The sequence below is a fragment of the Euphorbia lathyris genome, chromosome 5 (assembly GCF_963576675.1).
Source record: "Euphorbia lathyris chromosome 5, ddEupLath1.1, whole genome shotgun sequence".
In the NCBI taxonomy this organism is placed as follows: domain Eukaryota; kingdom Viridiplantae; phylum Streptophyta; class Magnoliopsida; order Malpighiales; family Euphorbiaceae; genus Euphorbia; species Euphorbia lathyris.
Genome location: NC_088914.1, coordinates 87,396,646 through 87,405,246, shown reverse-complemented (window position 1 = coordinate 87,405,246; position 8,601 = coordinate 87,396,646). Strand labels below are relative to the sequence as shown.

At 38.0% G+C, this 8,601-nt stretch overlaps 1 pseudogene; it reads right to left on the bottom strand.

Annotated features, from left to right (window-relative positions):
- Positions 1-3,037: 3,037 nt before the first annotated feature.
- LOC136229921 (MDIS1-interacting receptor like kinase 2-like) lies at positions 3,038-6,211 on the bottom strand (annotated as a pseudogene).
- Positions 6,212-8,601: the final 2,390 nt, after the last annotated feature.

Sequence of the window (8,601 nt, the reverse complement as noted above, 5' to 3'; positions counted from 1 at the left end):
ACCTAGACTGGATCAATCATGAGTTTGGCGAAAGCTCCTCTGGTGATGACATTGCACGAACTTCCAGTATCAATCATCACTCTTTTCATCTCCCAGCCTTCCACCACCATAGTGACGACCAATGCATTCGCATGGGGAGAGATTTCAGGACCTACATCGGCAAAGGGGCGATTTAACGATGTTCTATCAAGAGCGGTGGTCTTTGCCTTTTTCAGCATTGGTTGGTATCCAGGTCCGCCTGCTATGACATTAATGGTACCCTTTCCCTTCTTATTTGGGTCCTCTTTGGATCTATCGCCATCTCCTTTCTTGCCATCACTTTGGATGAACCGATCCAATTTGCCTCTCTCAATGAGACGCTCGATTTCCCGAGCTAACTCCCAACATGCATCGGTGTCATGGCCATTTTTAATGTGATATTTACAATAATTTTTAGGATTTTTACCAGTATTGGTGTACTCCCCCCCTTTTGGTTCGGGGTATGAAATGCTCCGTTTGCGTTGACTGTTCTCGATCCACATAAGGACTTCACTTTTAGAAGCGTTGAGAGGTGTGAAAGAGGTGACAAACGTTGATTTGTTCTTAGAACCTCTTTGCCTGCTTCTAGAGGAAGAATCCTGATGCTTGTCTTTGTCTCTATCTCGATGGCGAGATTCGCCCTTGTCCCTTTTAGGCGATGACAGTGATCCTCGGCGAATGTCATCCACCTCGATAAAGTCTTTACAACGCTCCATCAATTCTGCCATGCTGGTGGGTTTCTTTCGAATTAGATCTTCTTGCAAGCTCTTACAAGTGGTGTTTCTCACAAAACATTCCACTGCTACGGAGATATCCACATCAACGATTTGTATGCACAATTGGTTAAAAGTGTCCACGTACTCCCGAAGGGATTCGTTCGCCTTCTGCTTTAACTCAAAAAGCTTCCCTGATTTAACCACTGGAGGAATACAGCCGGCGAATTTAGCGCAAAATTCCCTGCTCAATTGATCAAAACTGTTTATCGAGCCCGGAGGTAGAGACTGAAACCACCCATAGGCTAGACCCCATAGCGTGGTGACAAACATTTTGCAGAGCACCGGCTCGGTGGCACGATTGAGTTTAAGCAGTATTCGGTATTTTCTGACGTGAGCTTCCGGATTGTCAACACCTGTGTATATAGCAAGATTAGGTATTTTAAAAGCTCTATCTGTTTCCTCCGCCTCAAACCAAGCTGCGAAAGGCGAATCTCTATTGGCGAACGGATTATGCCTGACATTTTCCTCATTCATACGGAGTACCAGAGCTCTAACTCTATAATCAAAATTCTTCGGATCCGCCCTTGGGCGACCCCTTCGTGGAGATCTGCTTGGAGAGGAAGAAGAGCTTGACCCAGATGATGGATCTGATGGCGAACGCCCTCCTCCGCTTCCGCGTCCGCCTCCTCCTCCGCTACTACCTCCTCTGCCCCCCCACCTGGGGGAGCTTGCCCACTACCCCCGCCATGGCTTCCCGATGGGATATGACCAACAGTTCCTGGGGGGTGGCGGCGGTGGTGGTCCACTCAAATGGGGTGTCTCCCCTGGCCTTTTACTCCGTCTACGACCAGTAGATGGGGGCGATCAGCCACGATGGGAGGATTTCGGTCGTCGAGGCGAAGGTGATTTAGACCGCCTACCTTTCTCCTTCCTATGTTTTTTGTGTGTTCGCCCTTCGGATCCGCCAAGGGAGAGATTTGTCCGTGGGCGCCTCGGGATTTTGGACCCACCTAGATTTAATCCAGGACCCGTAGATCCGCCCGGGAGGGTTGAATCATTCCTTTGACTTCCTTCTGCGCCATTAGGGAATAACTCCCGATTGATTTGTCGTTCTCCAACTGCCGCCGTAGTAGTTACCATGGAATCCGTGTTGTGAGCTTGGAGAAATGAAGAACTCTGGGCGCCCGGTCCAAAGTTTAACAAGGGCCAAGATGATACAGTCGATGTGGACGCCATGCTCCAATGCGGAGGGAGGGTCATAAACGACCGCAGGCGATTCCCTGTCTCGGGTCCAAACCGCTCTCCGATTACTTGTGCACACATGTTGATGAAAGCATCAGGTTTCATACTACTTTCGACGTTCATTGCAGGAGCAGTTGAATCTGTGCGGCCAGCACTAGACGGTGTAACTAATGGTGTTTCAATCCCTGAAGAGGGATTCTGATCTCCAGTTGTCATAGTTTCTTAATGTGAACGAAAAACCCTTTGTTTGATTAAGGATTCCACGTTCACCGCACCAATTGATAACAAGCAGAGAAATTCTGATCAACTCCCGTCCCTATGGGGGCGTCGTTGGGTTCGACGGGGGGAAGCTCCGATGCCAAAGTCAGTAAGGTGAATCAAGGGAACAAACTGAATTGACAAAGGATGTGAGAATGTGTACCTTGATAGCCTAGGGATGTAGGCTATATATAGCTAGGAAGTCGTAACCTTCAGCAACTAGAAAGTCTCCATTAATGTCCCATTAATGGCGGTTACAGGTTACCTTTAACCTGGCGGTTAGCTAATTGATAGCTCATTAATGGTCTTTATGGCCGAGTCGGTGGTCAGCCCTTACTGTGGCGAATCAGGTGAAGGAGGAGATTCGCCTCATAGGTTCGCCAGCGGATCTCTCTGAGCGGGACCGTGGAGATCCGCCAGCCGGCTCTCCTTTGGGGATTAATACGCGGCGTTCTCAAGGTGAATATCCCTTTTGGTCCTCGGGATAATATCTCTATGTTATCAGTATCTTAGTACCACTTATTTAACTATTAATCGACAATAAAAAACACTACTGATTATAATTATAGATTGAGTGGGAACAATGTTATACGAAGTTGTTGTATCGTTTCTTTGTCATTCTAGATAAAAAAATATGTATAAACGAACTGGTGCATTATCAAGAACATATGTGTATTACCTTTTGAATATATTTTATAAAAAAAAAAATAGAAGAAAACGAATGAAACCAAATGAGGAAATACAAATTAAGCTATTACAAGACAAATAGAAATAAAGAGTCAGAGTGTAAGAAATGGGACCAAATTGATAAGACACTTATAATATTAAGCTTAGCCAATGAGACTTCCATCAATCAAAAGATCTGCCACTTTGATTTCGGAGAATGACTTTATCAAAGGACGCCATTTAGCTACTAGCAGTTGCGATGAAACTTGTCTCATAGTTGGTCGGAATTCGGGATTTGTACTCAGACATGAAAATGCAATCATAACAACGTTTATTACTCCTTCAACAATTTTACTATGAGGAGTCGAAAGGCGTTGGTCAATCACATCCTTCAACAATGTCTGTTGGAAAATTGGTGAGGTGGATGAAGACGATGATGATGAAAAGGATGAGATAAGATCTCCCGGATGCATTCCCATTATTATTTCGAGTGCCACCACACCAAAACTATAAACATCACATTTTTCATTGATCTTCATTGTATATGCTAGTTCTACAAAGACAAAAATGGAAACCACGTCTGCAACCAAGCATAAGAATTTTTGTTTTAATAATTAATATAATAAATAAACAAACAAAATTAAGAAATGCACCTGGAGCAGTATATCCAAATGTGCCTGCAAATGATGTCCAATTTGAGGAGTCAGACATTAATAATCTAGCTGTTCCAAAATCAGAAACATGAACTTCAAATTCTGAATCCAACAACACATTGTTACTCGTAATGTCTCGATGAATAATTGGAGGATCGCAATCATGATGCATATATGACAGTGCATTCGAAATTCCTTCCACAATATTGAACCTTTTAATCCAATCCAACTCCATAGCTTTTTCCGTGTCACTTAACATCTTTCTCAAACTTCCTCTTTCAATGAAATCGTAGATCAAAAAAGAGTGATTGGGATGTGAACAAAACCCATACAATTTAACAATATTCCGATGACGTATGTTTGTCAATGCACCAACCTCACTTGCAAATGCTTTCAAATGATTTTGGGACTGGTGAAGTTTCTTGACAACAACTGCTCGATTTGGTGATACTACAGCTTTGTAGACGATTCCATAGCCTCCTTCCCCGATGCAATATCTAGAGTTGAACCCTTTTGTCACCTCAATAATGTTTTCATATTGCAAATCCTGATCTTGCCCAAACATGTTGTAATTAATGTTGGCATTTACCTCTCTTGACTTGGCTTTCGTGCTTCTTATTCTTCGGTACAAAAGGAACAAACCCACAACCAAGAAAAATAATATCAACAGACCACCCAAAATAGCTAGAGCAATCAATCTTCCATCCTTCTTGTTCACTCTATGATAAAAGCACGACTTCAGTCTGGTATTGTTTCCACACAAGTCTCTATTATTTCTAAGTGCATCTAGTGGAGCCTCATGGAAAGCTTTAATGTCTGGAATCTGACCTTCCAATTCATTCCATGATAAGTCCACTGTTGTCAAGCTTAACAAATTTTCAAAAGTTATAGGAATTGAACCTGATAGAAAATTGTGCGATAGGTTCAAAACCTCTAGTCTTTGCAAGCCTCCAAATTGTTGTGGAATATCATCAGCCAACTGATTTTGACTGAGATCAAGTTTTTCTAGAGAGCGTAAACTGCTTAGGTTTGATGGAATGCTTTCTTTTAAATTGTTCATGCTAAGATTCAAAACCAATAGTCTCGAACACTCTTCAAGCTGGTATGGAATTGCTCCGCTAAGATTGTTGGATGCTAAGGTAAGGTGTGCCAGACTAGATAAATTTCCTATTTCTTTAGGAACGACACCTGAAAGGTGGTTATCATCAAGAAAAACTTCGACCAACTTTATTAGCTTTCCCAATTCCTTTGGTATCGTCCCTTCAAGCTGATTTGATGTGAGCTCTATCCCTTCTAACCGTGGTGCCTTTCCAATTTCAGATGGTATTGTGCCGGTGATATTATTATTTGAGATTTTTAAGGTTGATAAGTTGAGAAAAGTTTCCCATTTCCATGAAAGCTCTCCATAAAATTTGTTACGACTCAAGTCCAGGTATGGGGATATATACCCAAAATGTTAGATATATTTTCCGTGAATTGATTATCCTGGAGTTGAAGTCTGATGAAACTAGTGCAATTTCTCAAACTTTTTGAGATTGGCCCACCAAAATAATTATTATCTGCAGAAAAATATTGAAGTTTCCCACTAAGGCATAAGCCCTCTGTTAACTGCCCATTCAATTTATTGTTGTTTATTTCAAGGATAGATAAGACAGTTAAATTTTTAATGTCCGTGGGAAGAACTCCAGTGAGATTATTGTTTCCCAAGTAAATTTCTTTGATAGATCTCAATCTCCCAAATTCTCGAGGTATCGAACCAGTTAGACCGTTATTTGACAAATAAAGTTTTCCGATGGATGTCAACATGCCAACTTCACGAGGTATTGAACCAGAAAGTTGATTGGAATGAAGATTAAGAACGAAAGAGTTTGTCAAGTTTCCTATACAACTTGGAACGGTACCAATGAGATCATTACTTGACAATTGAAGATCTATAACAGATCTCAACATTCCAACTTCTTGGGGAATGAAACCAGAGAGTTTATTAGCAGAAAGGTAACAAAATGATAATCTTGTTAAATTCCCAATAGAAGTTGGAATAGTACCTGTAAGATTATTAAATGACAATGCAAGATCAGTAAGAGATTTCAACATTCCAATTTCTGGAGGTATGGAACCAGAAATTTCATTATTATCTAAATAAAGAGTTGACAAGTTGGTCATGTTTCCTAAAGAAATAGGGATAAAACCAGTGAGATGATTGTCAGATAAATCAAGATAACTGAGAGAGCTCAAAGTTCCAATATCTCTAGGAATGGAAGCAGAGATGTAATTGATGGACAAGTCAAGGAGTTGGAGTTTAGAAAGATTAGAAAGTTGGAAAGGAATGTTGCCATGGAAAGAGTTGTTTCTGAGATTGAGCTCTTTAAGATATGGAAAAGAGAAGAAGGAGAGATTATGAAGTGTACCTTTTAAACCATAATCCTGAAGGATGATATTGGTAACAGATTCAGATTCAGTCATGTGATGGCAGGAAATTCCAGACCAGTTGCAAGGAGGAGTAGATAGAGACCATGAAGATAAGACTGAATTATTATGAAATTGAAGAGTAGATTTCCAGCTCAAAAGAGCTTTGGCCTCTTCATTAACAACTAAAGAAGAAGAAGAAGAAATAAGAATAAGGAAATGAAAGCAGAGAAGAAAGGAAAGTGGTTTCATGGCTATGGATGTTTATATGGCTTTACAACTTGAATTCCAAATATATTTATAGCCAATTGGGAAGAGTTTCTGCTGATGCTGATGTTTGTTTGGTCTCCAATATATTTATTACTTCAGATATTTAGCACTCCTTCCTTTCTTTCTTTCTTTCTTCTCTTCTCTTTTCTTATTATTTTCTATAAAGAAATTCTTCCTTAGTGGATATACTTTGAAAACATTGGGTTAGGTTTAGTGTATTTTTCTTTATTGTATTTTCTTTCTCCGTTTGAATCGTATCTGCTCTCTATTTTATACGTGGTCATGGTCAATATATCTGCGTGGTTGCAATAAAAAAAATGACTCAAATCCGAATGTTGGGAAGAGGCTAAATGATGAAGATTCGATTGTATTTGTTTTTCTGCGGATTATAATTTCAATGAAATATTTATTTTATGGGTAAATAATTTATTAGTCCTCTAGTTTTTACCTAACACAATGTTTAGTCATCCCCTATTTTGAAAAACACGTTATAAAGTCTCTAGCTTTTGCCAATATTAAACCTTTGGTCCTTTTGTCTAGTTTTTTTAGACTTGTAATCGATATATTTTAGCATAAACAGATATATATATAAAATAATAGAGTAACATGGTCAATTTGTATTGTACTGTGGTTGTCCTAAAAGCTAAGATATGTTCGGTTAAAAATCTAAAAAAATAGATAAAATGACCACAAGGTTAATATTAGCAAAAGATATGGACTTTAAAATTTGTTTTTCAAAATAGGGGGACTAAACAGTGTGTTAGGTAAAAATTAGAGGACTAATAAATTATTTATCCTTAGATTATGGGTAATTAATTTATTAGTCCTTATATTTTGATAAAACACACTGTTTAGTCCCTGTATTTTCAAAAACACATGATAAGGTCCCTAACCTTTTTCTCATTGAACTGTTTAGTCCGTCCGTCTGTTTGTTAGATTTTTTACCGTTTATGACTTCGAAAATGACTAAATTACCCTTTACTATTTACCTTCAAACTTCAGAAGAGGAAATCCAATTTAGAAAAAGAAGTTATTTGTATAGAGAACAAGAAAAAGAACAGACCCAATGCTTACGAATTTGAACGATTAAGAAGAAAATCAAGAAGAAGAACACCCAAAATTGATTTCAGATGCATTAGAGTTTAAAGGAAAGGAAAATAAAGGAAAAGAAGAACGCAAATCCAAATTGACTAATAGAATCTTCATGAGAGTCTAACGGCATGGACTAAACAGTTCACCGAGAAAAACGTTAGGGACTAAACAGTTCACCGAGAAAAACGTTAAAGAATTTACCATGTGTTTTTGAAAATACAGGGACTAAACAGTATGTTTTATCAAAATATAGGAACTAATAAATTAATTCTCCTTATTTTATTAATTGTTTTTGTGTTTTATACTTTTTTTATGGCTTTTTATGTTCTTTGTAGTCGTTTTTTTCCCATTGTGGATTTTATAAGGTTTTATTTACCTTTTTCGTTTCTTGTATATTTGTTCTTTTTGTATTTGATGAAAATATTTTCACCCAAAAAAAATCATTACTTGAGTATTTTCATCTAATAATCAAATTGAAAAATACATATTTGATTGGTGCAAATTGTAGGAAATAAAAAATTTAAAGAAATAGTTTTTAGGGATAAGAGGCAAAAATACCTCTAACTTTACGCTTACATGGTACTTAATACATTTGACTCCTTTTGCGCCTACATTTAGTATTGCTTAGGCGTCTTCTTTAGACTGCAACAATATCGAGTTTGGAAAATTTGAGTTACTTCTAAAAATAAATAAGTATTTTCTAAAATTTGGAAAATTGAAAATGTTCAATCAAGTCATTAAGTCAATAGGTCAAGTCAACGTTTTTTTGGCTCTTTTATTTCAAAGTAAATTGCAATTTTGAACAAAATGATTTTAGGGTTTAGATCTAAAATCCATTTTCTGACGTGCATTTAGGTGGGTTTGGAATGGATTTTTAACAGAATGAAGACTGGTGACCTTTTCATAGTAGAATAACTTTCAAGTTTACCTTAACCCCTAATAATAATAATAATAATAATAATAATAATAATAATAATAATAATAATAATAATAATAATAAGAAGGCCTAATACACAAATAACCCCCTGAACTTGTCCAAATGTTGCAACTGCCCCCCTCAACTTTCAACTGTAAAAATTTACCCCTTAAACTTGTTCAATTGTAAAACATAACCCCAAATTGGGAATTTTTTTACCCCGTATTTGAAGCAACCGTAAAAAAGTTTCACCGGATTCATATTACGCCAAAGATCTGATTATCATACTCCACGAGCGTTGCAGATTTTGTATTTCACGTGTTTCTTCAATCGCAGTCCATGTTAGCAGTTTGGGGTTGTGTTT